A 14,279-nucleotide genomic window follows, 5' to 3' on the forward strand; every position below is an offset into this window, starting at 1 on the left:
GAAAAAATAATACCAACTATCACTTATTGATCATCTCTTCTATTTAAAGCACAGCGCTAGATGCCTTACATATATTATCTTAATCCTCACAATTCAAGGCCACCTGACTCAGAAATTAGATAATCTGCCCAAGGTTTTTGAGGCTAGATTCCACACCAGATTTGACTCCAAAGTCTATGATCTTTTCCCTACGTTGCACAGCCTCTACTATACAATGTTCCCATTATATTCCTCTCAAAATTCTCTCTACCACACAACTTTATTTTTTAAATATGAACAATTACCTGGAAAGAAACAAAAAATAGCTATTATGGTGGTGATCAAGGGTAAATGTTGTTACAGTATTTATCTTTTTTAAAAATTAGCAACTTTTAAAAGCAGCATTGTTGAAAAATGAACTAAATTCATAAGACAATACAAAAGACGCAATTCCTATTTTAATTTTTTTAACCTAAGAAAATTAAGGAAACAGAGTAGGTAACATAAAAACTTAAGGAAAAAAAAGCTTAAGAAGATACTAAACTATATCTAAACAAGCATACATTAACCTTAGCGTACTTATTACCAGGATTCATTAACCGATCCTTGTGAGTGGATTAAGCAGCATTCTTCCAGAAACAGGTGAATTTTGAAAAAGGTTTAAAGAAGAGGCACGTGAATTGGAGATGTTTAAATTACGGAAACGAGGACAAAGGAAAAAACAAGACTATTTTCTTTTTAAGCAAGAATGAGAAACAAGGTTAATGAGACGAAGTTGGTAGAAAGTCTTCAAGGTCAAGCAGGTAAATTTGGAATTAATTTGATAAGCACCGGGGAACTCCTATATATTTTTAAACGGGAAGGTGGCATGTTGAAATATGGCCTTTAAAGATTCAAACTTTGTTCCATCATAAAGTACTGCCTTGAGTTACACAATGTTTTTGCCAAACAGTTGGGGAGGTGGGGAATAATCCACTATCCTCTGTGTGCTTTATACATACGCTTCTCAAAAAAAGAAACTGACTAAACAAAAATCTTTAGGTAATGGGTGAGCATATTGGGGAGGGGGATCCTTTCAGATATAATGCTTGTGAATATTAAATGCTACTGTACGTTTTAATAAGAATCACAGAACTTTAAGCAAGAAGGAACCTTGGAGATAATCTTTTAGTGGCAACCCCTTCATTTGCACACCAGATTAAATTGAAGCCCAGAACTAAATAACTTGCCTAATGCCATGCATAAACTAGTGGAAGATTAAATACTATAACTCAGATTTTCTAAGCAGTAAGACCTAAAGCTATGCTGTCCAATACTATAGCTACTAGCCACATCTGGCTATAAATTTAAATTGATTTAAATTAAATACAATTTTAAATTGAGTTTCTCAGACACACTCGTCACATTTTAAGTGCTCCATAGCCACACATGATTAATGGCTACCATAACTAACAGTGCAAAAAATATTTCTATGATATTTGTCAATTATACTTCAATAAAGTTGAAGGAAAAAAGAATATTTCCATCATTGCAGAAAGTTTAATTGGACAGAACCGATCTAAAGAATAAGTTTTAGAGAATTCCACTTACTAGAAGTATGAACCTAGACAAGTTATTTCATTTCCCTTAGCTTCTATTTGGCAGGGAGGGGACAGGGGATTAATAATACCTACCTCATAAAGCGTACTTGGTGAGTGGGACAACATGAAAAGCCCCTTATACAATATCTGACACTTTACAGACAATAAATACTAACACTCTTCCCCTCTGGGTCCTTTTTTCTTTCTACTACTCTATATAAACTCCTTGTTAAAAAATACAAACACAATAACCCAAATTGATATTTTCCTCATGATAGTCTATACGATGTAATTTTCATTTTGTTCTTACTAATTAATTCAAATACTTGCATCTCTCTTCCAAAGTTTCTACTTAAGAATAATGAAACGAAGAATGAATGTGAGGGAAGATATCTCTAATGAAATGAAAGAGTCTAATAAATTTCCCCTCCTCTTTTTCCCCATTCATGCAAAAGATAAGAAATTATGCTGTTCCTAGACAATGGTACTTTCATATCAATAAAGAAGATTCTACGGTATTTCTACATTATATCCTATCTCATCATCTATACTACTAATTAAATATTAAATGAAGAGATAACAACACCTTCCTACAGTGCTTTCCTGGCAAACAATAAAAAGGATTTTCAGAATGCTAAGCCAAACTTCAAGGCTTCACAGCTTATTCTAGTAAACTGGCAAATTTAACAAATCTGGACTATAGTACATAAAAAACTTCATAACATGCAATAACCCAGGAAAACAACAAAATTCAACTCAGTTAGTAAACTTCTACCAATAACTAAATTTTACATAGGAGCAACAATTCATATTTAGCCACAATAACCATTCCTAGCCACAACTAACCATTCCTAGTGAGTTGATCAATTTTGCATTCTAACTAAGAATTTACGCAAAACTTTAAAACATTTGCCCTTAAACATACACCAAACAAGATTTCCACATATTTTTGGAAAAGTTTTCTTGTTTAAAAGTGGCCATATTAACTCTCAAGCGGGGGGCAGAAGTACTCTCAATAACAAACCTCCTTGCAATTCTCTGCTAGTCTCTTACTTGGCTCCTTAAAGACAACTTACTAAAAACCATGATCACTGATACCGCTTTTAGAGTTTGTAAGTCATAAATAAATACTAAACAGATAACAATGGATACTGTACTGTACACCTCAATTATGTTTAACAGAAAAAACTATTTTAAAAATACAAATCACAGTTTAATAACAACCTAACGAAGTCATATAAGTTAAAAAAAAAAAGCTGTGAAGTTTTTATTACCATCTCACGTAAATTGTATTACTATCTCACTTTATTATACTTTTTTAAAAGTTAGGCATCTATGCCCAAACTGATTAAATCGAGTATGAGAGATCTATACTTTTTTTAAAAGTCCTTCAACAAAAAAAATAAAATAAAATAAAAGTCCTTCAACAATAATGAAGTGTATACTGGTCACAGAATAGTTCAAATGAAATTTCCTGAGGCTGCATTCTAAGTACATCCGACCCAGAAAGTATTTTTAGCAAGTATGTTCAATCAATGCTGGTTTTATGCCTAGCCTAAATTAGAAATTGGGTGTTAGAAATTTAAAGTAACAATGTTACTGGGACATTTTAAAAGATATTTAATTAAAACATAAGAAAAAAACACAAGTTTGACTCAATTCAATACCTACAGCTCTGAAGCTAAGATGTTAGAAAATGGGCAGTAAGAAAAATCACATCCTCATCTATTACTACTTTTGAGGAACCCGTGATTTTCTAACTTAATAAACGTGGACCTACTCAATTAATATTTTTAAAAACTACAAAATAGTGGTGCCTCCTTGGATTTTAAAAACCTCTTGTCAAATTTTTAAAACAGACTGGCAAAATCACAAACATTCCCATGTACAAAATAGACTGTTTCTCTAATAAATCACTGAAGATCATGATATTATGGGACCGTGCGTGTTTCAATGCAAAATGTAACAAAGATATGTGTACCATAAAAAATGCGAAGAGACATAAAAATTGCTTTTGTGGTAACTGGAGCATAAATTTATTCTGACAGAAAAATGGTGATGTCCACAAAATGATCACACTTACGAGCTAGTGAAGAGGTTCTGTAGAATACACAAACTTTTGCTTACGAGTTTTTTCTTTAAAAGAAAGCTGAATTTATATTAATCAAATTCAAGATTTAGATGATATACCTAGCTCTATTCCATTAAGCACACTTCAGGCTCTGGACAATATTTTAAGGCCATCTCCTTCCCCCTTAAAACTGAAAAAAAAATTTTTTTCCTCTGGCACGTTAAAGTTCAGAAAACCAAGATTTAAAAATGTCCTGGCTTTTACTGTTCCAGTCTTCTTTCTACTCTAATTGTCTTTTGCAAGTCGGACACATTGGCCTTTTGTTTTTATCTTTCTCCATAAATATGTTTTAAATGTGACCAATCAGCTGTACTGTTTCAACTGGGCCCAAGATCTGGACACAGAAACTTAATATTACTGAAACCCCTTATTCGAAAAGCAGCTGGCATATTGCAGATGTATAACAAGTTATCCTAGAACAAGGGTTCTGAAAAATCCTACAAATCGTCCTTGTACATACTGATGTCACTACATGATGCAAGCCCAGACATAAAATCTTCCACCCTAAGTTTTGCAGAAACATCCACACATCACCTGTGCAACTGTAAGCTGTTCTATTTTATGGAAACCCTGCGAAATGCATCACTATTTACCCACATCTCTACTTTATTATTTTTTTTTTTGGGTCAACTACAGATTCCCAAATACAGGTATATACTGGTAAAATCATAACAGGCTTAAAACTTCAATGGTAGGAATAGTTGGCTCATGCAGCGTGCAAGAAGCGCTCAAATGAGCCAATCAAAAAAAAAAAAAAAAAAAAAAAAAGGAATTCTACCAGCAATGGAAAACTCAAGATTCCAAAGCTTTACCTAGAGTTTAGGTACTGGGAACATTCCATCTCCGCACCTATTCCATCCCTTGTCCCTTCGCTGACCCGTAACAGAGATTCCAACTATAACCCCCGCAAAAGCAGAGGTCCCGGGAAGAAAGGAAAGAAAGCGTTTTTGGGTTTTTTTTGTCTTTCTTTCCTTCCTTTTAAATCATCCTCGTACCTCCGGCTTGCCCCACCTGGCTCACCTCCCAGGAGCCACACACGCAGGTAAGAGCCTCGCGTTCAACGTGCAGGGCCGAGAGGCCGGCGGGGACCGGAGAACCTCTTACCTTCGTATATCACAGCCGCGTCCTCTCGGCTGGAGAAAAAAAGCCTCGAGGCCCCGGCGCGCAGAGGAGAAGCGCGTCCGCTGTGCCGCGCCGGGGGGCTACCTCAGCGCCCCCCGAGCAGCCGCCGCCGCAGCGGTCGCGCCACGACCCGGAGCCGCCAGCACCACCTCATGCTGCTGGGCAGCCGCGGGCCGGCGCCGCCGGGGAGGTGGCAGGGAGGCGGGCAGCCGGCGACCTCTCCTACCTCCCTGCAGGGATGAGCTAATCCACACCCCCAAAAGTGCGTGGGGGAGGGGGCCTGGCCCCAATCCTCCGACCCCTCGGCCAAAGCCAAGTCTTTTTCCTCTCCGGCTGAGGCCCAATTCCGGCCCCTGGGACCCAGGAGTCCTGAGAGAACAATGTTGGTGGTGGGGCGCGAGGAGCGGAAAAGCGCACTGCGCGGCGTGAGCTGGCGGGTAATCCTGGGCAGCGTTTGTGTGTGAGAGTGCAAGAGGAGCTCAGTCACCCCCCTCCTTCTCCACCTCCTCTTCCTCCCCCTCCGCCTCCTCTATCTCTTCCTCCTCCCTCAAGCACACCCCCTCTCCTAGGCCGCAGCATAGCAACCGAACATGGCGGCTGCGCAGGCGCTGCCAGTCAGTGGCCAGGAGCGGCGGCGGCAGCAACAGGAGACGATCTCGCGAGAGGCGAGGCCAAAACCTTGCCTCGCTAGCGCAGGGAGAAGTCGCACCAGGCGGAGCGCGGAGGGACACGCAGGTGCGAGAGAGAGCCGCCTAGGAGGATTGGGAGGGCGGATTGGAGGGGGAGGCGGAGCGCTGTGGCCCCCGCCCCGCAGCCGCGTCGCGATTGGTTGTTTGGACTGCGACCCCTGCTGCACCCACTGACCTGAGGGACCGGTTAGTGCGACAAGAAGCGTGTGTTAAAAGGGAAAACCAGACCGCTTGGCAGCAGGTCGTCCCAACCTCAGTGCTCCTGGAGGATATAGGTTTTGGGGGGCAGTTTTGAATCATTTCCTCTCCTAAACATAGGCTCCAAAACAAAGCCTCAGCAACCAACCTGCGTTTATAAAACAAACGTTCGGGGGTGCCTTCTGTGTGCCTGGAACGGTGTGCTTTTTAAAATTTAATTCATTCTAATAACGTGAATTTGGTGTTATCACGCCAGGGTTTTTAGCCAGGTGCATTATAATATTTTATTGGTGATACAAACTTATTGGTAATAGGACAGTTGCCTACTGGCGAATGATCTCAGCTGAAATGGGGGAAGAAGGGATTTGGGGACCGCCACACTTCCTTTTTGCCCAGTTTTTGTTAGTGCCCTTTTCTGTCGCCAGGCGCCTTCTTTGTCCTTCCTTGCTCTTAGCTTGAGCATCCTATCAGAGCCTACCTTTATAAAGACGATCTTTCAAAAACCACTTTCCCAAGCCGACAAAATGACTACAAATCAGGGGAATGTGAACAAATCTGGAAAAGACAGAAATTTCTATTGACTGTCTTCTCCCTCACACCTGTTAGTTTTTCCATTTGAAAAAGACAACTTGTCAATCCATGTTTCCAGCTTTACTTCCTTCACTTGCTTTTCTTCCCAGATCTCTGTTGTAGCCAGTGCTCATTGATTCCTCCCTAAATATGCATTCCTGCCTCTGACTCTCCATTTTCTGTCTTCGATCATGCCATTCCCTCTGCTAAAATGCTCTTCGCCTCATTGTCATCTGTCAACATCCAGTCATCCTCCAACCAAAGATCATATGAGACTTCCACCAGAAATTGAATGTTTCATATAAATAAATAGAATCATACAATATGTAATTTTTGTTTAGAGGCAAGGTCTCTCTATGTTGTCAGGCTGATCTCCAACTCCTGGGCTCAAGAGATCATCTTACCTTAACCTTCGGAGTAGCTGGGATTACACATGTGAGCCACCTGGCTTACATGTAGTCTTGTGTCTGGTGTTAAGCAAGACACAAAAGTTCCTGAGTGGAACTTCCCCTGCGAGTCACCAGGATGGACCCTTTGAAGTTACCAATACTCACCATTATTCCTTGAAAAATCTGAGTTCACCTTAAATCTACCTGCCTGCAACCCTGGAAAGAGAAGAATCAATAATTGTCCTTAAAAAAAAGAGAGACAGCTTTAGACTGTGCCCCAGGCTCACATGGGCCCACTGAAAATTGAATTGGGAAATAATAAATTAGTATATCTCACACTTTAATGTACATGCTGATCACCTACAGTTCTTATTAAACTGCATGTTCTAATCCATTAGGTCTAGAGTGGGCCCTGAGACTCTGCATTTCTTTTTTTTTTTTTTTTTCAACAGAGACAGGCTCTCACTGTGTTGCCCGGGCTGATCTTGAACCCTCCTGACCTCAAGCAATCTTCCTGCCTTGGCCTCCCAAAGTGCTAGGATCACAGGAGTGAGCCACTGCACCTGGCCTAGAGACTCTTTCTAACAAGCTCCCTGGCTTTTGGACCACCCTGGAGTAGCAAGGGTGTAGACTACTGTTCCTTAAACTGGAATCTAAGAAAAAATATATGCAAATTATCTACAAAATATGTAAATATTTTGCTCTTACTTAAATTATGTTCTTTTAAAAGTTAATATATTCTAGTCACTATGCTGGATCATTTGATGACCACCTTGTAACGAAACCCTGCACTTGATTTTGTATTTGGCACTAACCACAAATTTAATTTTCTGGGGCTAATGGGAAAAGAATAGAATACTTCTTGTGGAAAGGACAGCATTCTGGCTAAGTGAACGTCATACGTCCTTTACGGCACACTGCACAAAAGTTTAACAGAAATTCAAATAGAGAAGAATGTTGAGATAATTAAGTCAATTATAAGCATGCCAAACAAAAAAGTGCATACCATAGCAGTGAGTTCCACATTCTCATATCAAAGGACAATTTAATTTCAGCAAAACAACAAATATCATTCACCACACATTACATACATCATATTAATTGAATTTTTTAAATTTGTGAATTTAATTTCTAAAATTGTTTTAGTTTTATAGACGTGAGCTATAAGAATAAGAAATTATTACCTAAAGTTTACGTATAATTAAGAGACATAATTAAAATGACTTAACAGTTGGAAGTTAGCAAGAATTTTTTTTTTCATTCAAAAGTGGCCTCAAACATTACTGGATATTGGCAGACACTGCTATTGACTGTTTTTTTTCCTTGTCTGCAGTCTGCCCTTGACTGTGCTTTGGGAGAGTAAGAGCAAAGGTTGTATCCACACTTGGAGGATGTTGGCAGGCGAGGACTGGCCGTTTTGCACTGTGTGGTCAATGGTAGGACCTCTCTTAACCCTGGGTAGCTACAGCCAGAAGGGAACAAGCATTTGTTCTTGCCTGTATGGGCCTTGGCAGTGACCCCAGGCAGCAGCAGTGGAGAAGAAACTTTGACTAGGCACTGTGGCTGACTCACCAGCCGCCCACTATCAGTAACTGGAGAGGACTCCTTTGGAAGAAATGAGTAACCGTGGGATCACTGGGGATACTTAGGGAGCAGAACCTCAAGGGAAGGTTGTACTCTACTCGCTAGGTAGAGCTCAGAGTGGTATGAATTTTAACTTCAAAAGGCACATGACTTAAACTGACTTGACTTTGTTGCCTACGCTGGTGAGGTGGGACATACAAAGGTATACAGGCTTTCAGTCAAATGTGAGTCCTATCTAACCTGGTCCCCAACAGGAGACCTTGGTTAGGTACCTGTCTGCCTTAGCTGGTCAATTAAGGGAGAATTTCATCTTTTTACCTGCCTGGAATCTTCATGCATAAATTAAAAGCAAAAACAAGCAAATTTAAATAATTTAAACCTTTAAAGAGGTGTCACACATGTTTCCAATAATTCAGGATTCTGTGGCTTGGGCTTCCTTTAATCACAGAGCTGTGTTAAATATCCTTAAAAAAATTCAAAATCCTATACCATATACCTCTGAGGCAGTTGGCCCAGATTTGTCACCATGTCAGCATGGCTCTCTCCCTCTTCATTTTCAGCAATTCTTTCCTTTTTTTCCTTTCTTGCTGAATAGCAGCAAAAGACCCATTAGCAATCCTGATATCAGGAACTCTACAAAAAAGTGTAAAATTTTAAAAATCTAAGACTTCTTCCTACTGTCAGTCCCACTCCCAAAAGGTAGGCACTATTGACAGTTCTTGTGTACACTTCCAGAATTTTCTCTGAATATATAAGCTAAACCTACATCTCTTTTCTCCACACACAAGGGATTATACCATATTTCACTTGCAAATGCGTGTGGAAATCATTCCTTAACAAAACATGTAGATACATGTCATTCTAAGGGCTGAGCCATAATGTATTTAACTTTCTCTAATTAATGGGCATCGGGCTGTTTCTAGTACTTTGCTGTTACAAATAATGCTCTAAAGAACATTTTCATCATAAAGCTTTGTACACATAATGAAGCATTTCTTTAAGACAAATTCCTGGAAATGCAATTGCTGGGTTGAAGTGTATGGCCATGTTTAACTTTGATAAATGCTGCCAAATTGACTATTGATTGCCTCACTGTTTGAGAGTTATTACTGCTATAATCCACCTCTTCCTTATCATTCTGGGTTTTGTATTGTTCACATTAAAAAAAAATCCCACATTTTCTTCTAGTACTTTTAGTTGCGTTTTTAAAACACTTAAAAATCCATGACCCTGATCTCAGGATTGCTAATGGGTCTTCTGCTGCTATCTGGGAAATAATTTTGGTGTAAGGGGATAGAGATGTAGCTTTTTTTTTTTTTTTTAAATAACTATCCAGTTGTCCTAATACCACCTTATGGAATAAACACACACACACACACAAACCAAATTGCTTCCATCAGATACGAAATTCTCAAAGTTTTTGTTGGATCTAGACTGTTTTTTTACTTCATGCCATTGAACTATTTACTCCATCTCTATTTTCATTTCTTGTTGCTGCTGTAACAAATTACCATAAATTTGGCTGCACGTGGTGGCTCATGCCTGTAATCCCAGCATTTTAGGAGGCCGAGGCAGGTGGATCACTTGAGGTCAGGAGTTCGAGACCAGCCTGGCCAACATGGTGGCGAGGTATGGTATAGATGGGGTTCCATCTATACTAAAAAAATACAAAAAATTAGCCAGACATGGTGACACACACCTGCAGTCCCAGCTACTCGGGATGCTGAGACAGGAGAATCACTTAAACCTGGGAGGCAGATGTTGCTGTGAGCTGAGATCACACCACTGCACTCCGCCTGGGTGACAGAGTGAGACTCTGTCTCAAAAAAAAAAAAAAACTCCCAAAAAACAAACAAGAAAATTACCATAACTTTAGTGGCTTAAAAGAGCACAAATTTATTATCTTATAGTTCTGGACATCAAAAGCCCAAAATAGGTTGCCAAGCTGTGTTCTTTGAGGAGGCAGGCTCTAGGGGAGAATCTGTTTCCATGCCTTTTCCAGCTCCTGGAAGCCACCTGCATTCTTTGGCTCATGGCTCCTTCCACCATCTTCACACCTAGTAGCATGGCATGAAGTCTCTCTCTCATCATCTTTTCTGCCTTTTTTTCTCCCTCTTGCCACCCTTTTATAAGGATCTTTCTGATTGCATTATGTCTACCCATATAATCCAGGATAATATCCACATCTCAAAATCTTTAACTTAACCACATCTGCAAAATCCCTTTTACCGTGCAAGCTAACATTCACAGGTTCTATGGATTAGGGATCTTTGGAGGCCATTATTCTGTTGCTATGGTCTCTAATCCCAGGCTGTTTTACTATTGGAATTTATAATGAGTTTTAATATCTGAAAGAGTTCATTGCTGCTTATGACTTCTTTTTCCAAGATGAACATATTTTTAATTATGTGAATTTAAAATATGTGAGTCCTTGATTGTGACTGAAATAATAAATTACATTGACAGCATATATAATGTACCTAGTATAGCTGGTATAGATTATCTGAAAAAAATTATCCATTATAATTTTGTATATAGAATGTAATGTGTCTATAGAAATGTGTTCTTAGGACACTGATTATACATATTATAAACCACTTAATCTGTATCTATTTCTTCTTAATGCAAACATTAATGCAAATTAGTCCTCATAATTTTCATTCGCTTAAAAAAAATATTGCTCACTTACTATTTGCTAGGCACAAGAGGTTACCATTGCCCTCAAGTCAAGTATTTTTTATTCTTAGGATTGTGACTTATTAGTGGATTGTGAAATCAATTTGGTGGATCATGACTAGCATTTTGAAAAAAAAAGGAACTGGAATAGTCTAGAAAATATCAGAGTGTATTGCACAACATGAAGATAAGCATTGTACTATGAAACTTTAACTTTGGTTGTATGTTTGAGTGTTTGTGTGAATATAGGTTGCAATATAAAATCTCTTTCTTTCTTACTTGGATATGGTGGCCAAAAAAGTTTGAGAGCTTCTGGTCTGAAGGGAGAACTAATAAATAAATAGACAACACAAATTAGAATGAAGAGTGCTTTCATAGATTAAACTGTAAACTCCGTGAGGACAGAACCAAGGCTATTTCGCTCATCATGATTCCACCACAGCTTAAACTAATGTGTCATAGAACATCAGTCCTCAGTTACTGTTCTTGAATAGATGCATGACTGGTGTGGCCCTAGAGTGCTAGGGAAAGCCATGGAAGGAGATCAAACAACCAGGATGTTCAGTGCCTTACATTTTGCATGATTTCCATTAGGAGTCTTGGACTGTGGGGACAAAGTTTGGTGAGGAAAATGATCTGATGTAAAATTAAAGACCACACAAAGTCTGTGAAAGGGAACCTTGAGGGACCTTGAGTGACATCTAGTGGATTCTTTGACCAACGGGGAGACACCAGCCTAAGGAAATCTCTTTCCCATTAGGTGACATGTTATTGAATATGCTGTTTGCTTTTGAGAGACAGAGGGAGAGAGTTGGGCTTCATCCATCCATAGTGTATCAATGTTACTTTATTTGTGGGTGAATATTGTAGGTTTATTAATCTGTGCCCTTTGTTTTGTATTGGTTTTGTCAATAGGAGCTTTATCATCAGATTGGAAAATCTTGATTAAGCTTCATGACTTTATAATGTGTTACTCAGCACCTGGTACAGCACTGTCAGGTGTGTAATAAACGCCTGTTGTTGGCTGGCTGACATGTTTTAGTTATTCATTCAACCTGTGGTCACTGATTGGATACCACCCACATTAAGGATTTCATTCCTGGCTGGAAGTTAGAAGCACCAAGGAAGTTTTTAGTAAATGCAGATGCCCTTGCCACACCCTAATCCCACCTCACGTCTCATTTAGTTGGTGACGGTGGAGCTGAAGCTTCTCTCTATAGAGGGATATAAAGATTTATTTTTTTCAGCTCTCAAGGTGATTCTGCTGTGCAGCCAGGTTAACATTTGGACAGGCACTGAATGTCATACACCATCAATGTAAAACAGGGATCCCTATCCTCTATACTGGTACTTCTCAAACTATCTGGGGTGAAAGACCAATTCACCATGGACCAATATTTTTGTAGAAATAAATTACTATAAAATGAAATGAAAAAAACCAAAGACATACAGCATAATAAAAAACTCCAATATTTTATCAGATTCAACAGAAATTAATTACTCTGTCAAATTTCTCTAAAATGTTCTAACTCTTACTCTCAATTTCTGGATTTATCTTGTTTTGGACCAGTGACAAACCATTTACAGCATGGCACTTTGAGTCACACTGCTCCATGTTACATTCTAGATGGAGATGGGGGCAAGGAGAAGACAGAGGAGATGCAAAACACACAAGTAACCATAGTAGCAGGACACACAAATCGTTCTTATTGCATTTAAAGAGGAGGCCTGCTGACCTCTTAGTTAGTGCCTTACATGTGGCAGAGCCCCATGGAGCCACCAGGGCCCAGAGCCTAGTCCTTGGCTTTACAGAGCCCAAATTTTGATCTTCTCAGAACACATACATTAATCAGGTACTTGGCACTGTCCATATGCTAAACTGTTTTTAAGAAACTGGTTATAAAGAAAATCACTCTCTTTTTTAAAGCAAATATAACTTTGGAAGGGACCAGATACTGATGTTTGCTATAATGACAGCCACTTTCCAATATGAAGGTCTCCAGGCATGAGAAGGTTATTTAGGGAACATAGAATAGAGATCTCTCCCAGCCCTACCATGGAGCATCCCCCTCTAGTGATGACAATACTCATGCCCAACTGATGCATGTGTCTGTCCCTTGGACAGTGCTTAATAAGCACAGACAGACTTTGACAGCCTGTCACACTTCTAGGATGTTCCCTTCTGTCCATTGCCACCAAGCAGGCATATTCAATGAACTGGTTTGAGTCAACAATTTCTCTGGTTTTAGCACTTCTAAGTATATCCCACATTACTGCGATTGGACTTCAGTGATCCCCAGATTATTATCAGCAATAGATATGTCAACTATCTCCCGCACAGATTTGGTCCACAGATGACTCATCCATCCTGAGCTGGTCACTCCTTCTCACCTTTTTATATGCAGTCTTTTCCTTATGCCTTTAATGCCCTGCCTTCCCTTTCTTTGCCAAACTCCTTCTCACCTTTTGGATTTCAGCTCTCAGATTGGCTCCTCCCAGAAGCCACCTTGACCTCCCATCACTCAAGGCTCAATTCTCTGTGCCCAAGCAAAGCACACAGCCTGTGAGGCTACAATGGCCAGTTTCCTCTCTTCTCTCCAGTTGACTTTTGTGCTCCTTAGAACAGTGATCCTGGCTTTTGTTTACTCTTGGGTCCCCCAAAGCCATACATGTTAGAGCCTAAAATTAAAAAAAAAAATTGTTGAAATAAACTGATTTTTCCAGCACCATTCTCAAAGGGTAATGTAATGGCAAGGGGTAGTACAGGAGATATAGCCAACTTCTAATCTTATGAAGCTTTGTGATGATGGTAGGAGGGAGAGGTACAGTGTTTCTTGAAAGTCAAGCTGAAGAGTATGAACATTAACTGGTAGATGATGAACGTATGTAAGAAAGGGAGTATGATGATAAAGTGAATGATTTAAGAAAAATTAATGTCATGGTATTGAGGAAGGAGAGATTACATTTGGGCAAGGATTGAACCTGCACACTGGTTAAAACAGTGGTAGTATCTCCCCATGAGGGGCATCTCAGAATCACCTGAGATGCTACATCAACACCCTTCCTTTCCCCACCCAGTTTCGATGTGTCACCCACACCCTTCTAGGTCCCATCCCTGGTTAGTAATCACTGCCGTGGGAACCTTTGCACTGAGGGGAGTCTGTTCTATGCCTGAGGTGTAGGGGAAGGAAATTCAGAAGTCTGTTGTAATCTTGTAGGTGTGAGGTACTAGAGATTTGATGTGTTATCATTATATATTTAAACAGTTTAAATAATGTTTCCAATTTTATATGAGAACTTTTGCTGGAGGTAAAGCAAAACTTATAATAGATTATAACAAATGGTGATCTTAAAAGCTTAT

At 39.5% G+C, this 14,279-nt stretch overlaps 1 protein-coding gene and 1 long non-coding RNA gene across 10 annotated transcripts in view; one reads left to right on the forward strand and one right to left on the reverse strand.

The window, feature by feature from the left end:
- Window positions 1-5,447, reverse strand: part of PTPN4 (protein tyrosine phosphatase non-receptor type 4) — a 221,246-nt gene extending 215,799 nt beyond the window's left edge. For 7 of the 8 annotated variants that reach the window (XM_063712731.1, XM_002812411.6, XM_024243618.3 and 4 more), the window contains exon 1: window positions 4,795-5,447. The gene's annotated coding sequence lies outside the window, so the exon portion shown is untranslated. The remainder of the gene's footprint in view (window positions 1-4,794) is intronic. The other variant, XM_054549229.2, reaches the window with a different exon arrangement.
- On the forward strand, window positions 4,526-8,836 carry LOC129057957 (uncharacterized). 2 transcript variants are annotated; one of them, XR_010135964.1, is made up of 3 exons: window positions 4,526-4,732; window positions 5,382-5,687; window positions 7,111-8,836. It is a non-coding gene; the product is annotated as an uncharacterized LOC129057957 (long non-coding RNA). The 2 variants fall into 2 exon arrangements; XR_008522728.2 differs by having other exon boundaries at window positions 5,382-5,547.
- The last annotated feature ends 5,443 nt before the right edge of the window (window positions 8,837-14,279 follow it).

Source organism: Pongo abelii, chromosome 11, assembly GCF_028885655.2.
Source record: "Pongo abelii isolate AG06213 chromosome 11, NHGRI_mPonAbe1-v2.0_pri, whole genome shotgun sequence".
NCBI lineage: Eukaryota > Metazoa > Chordata > Mammalia > Primates > Hominidae > Pongo > Pongo abelii.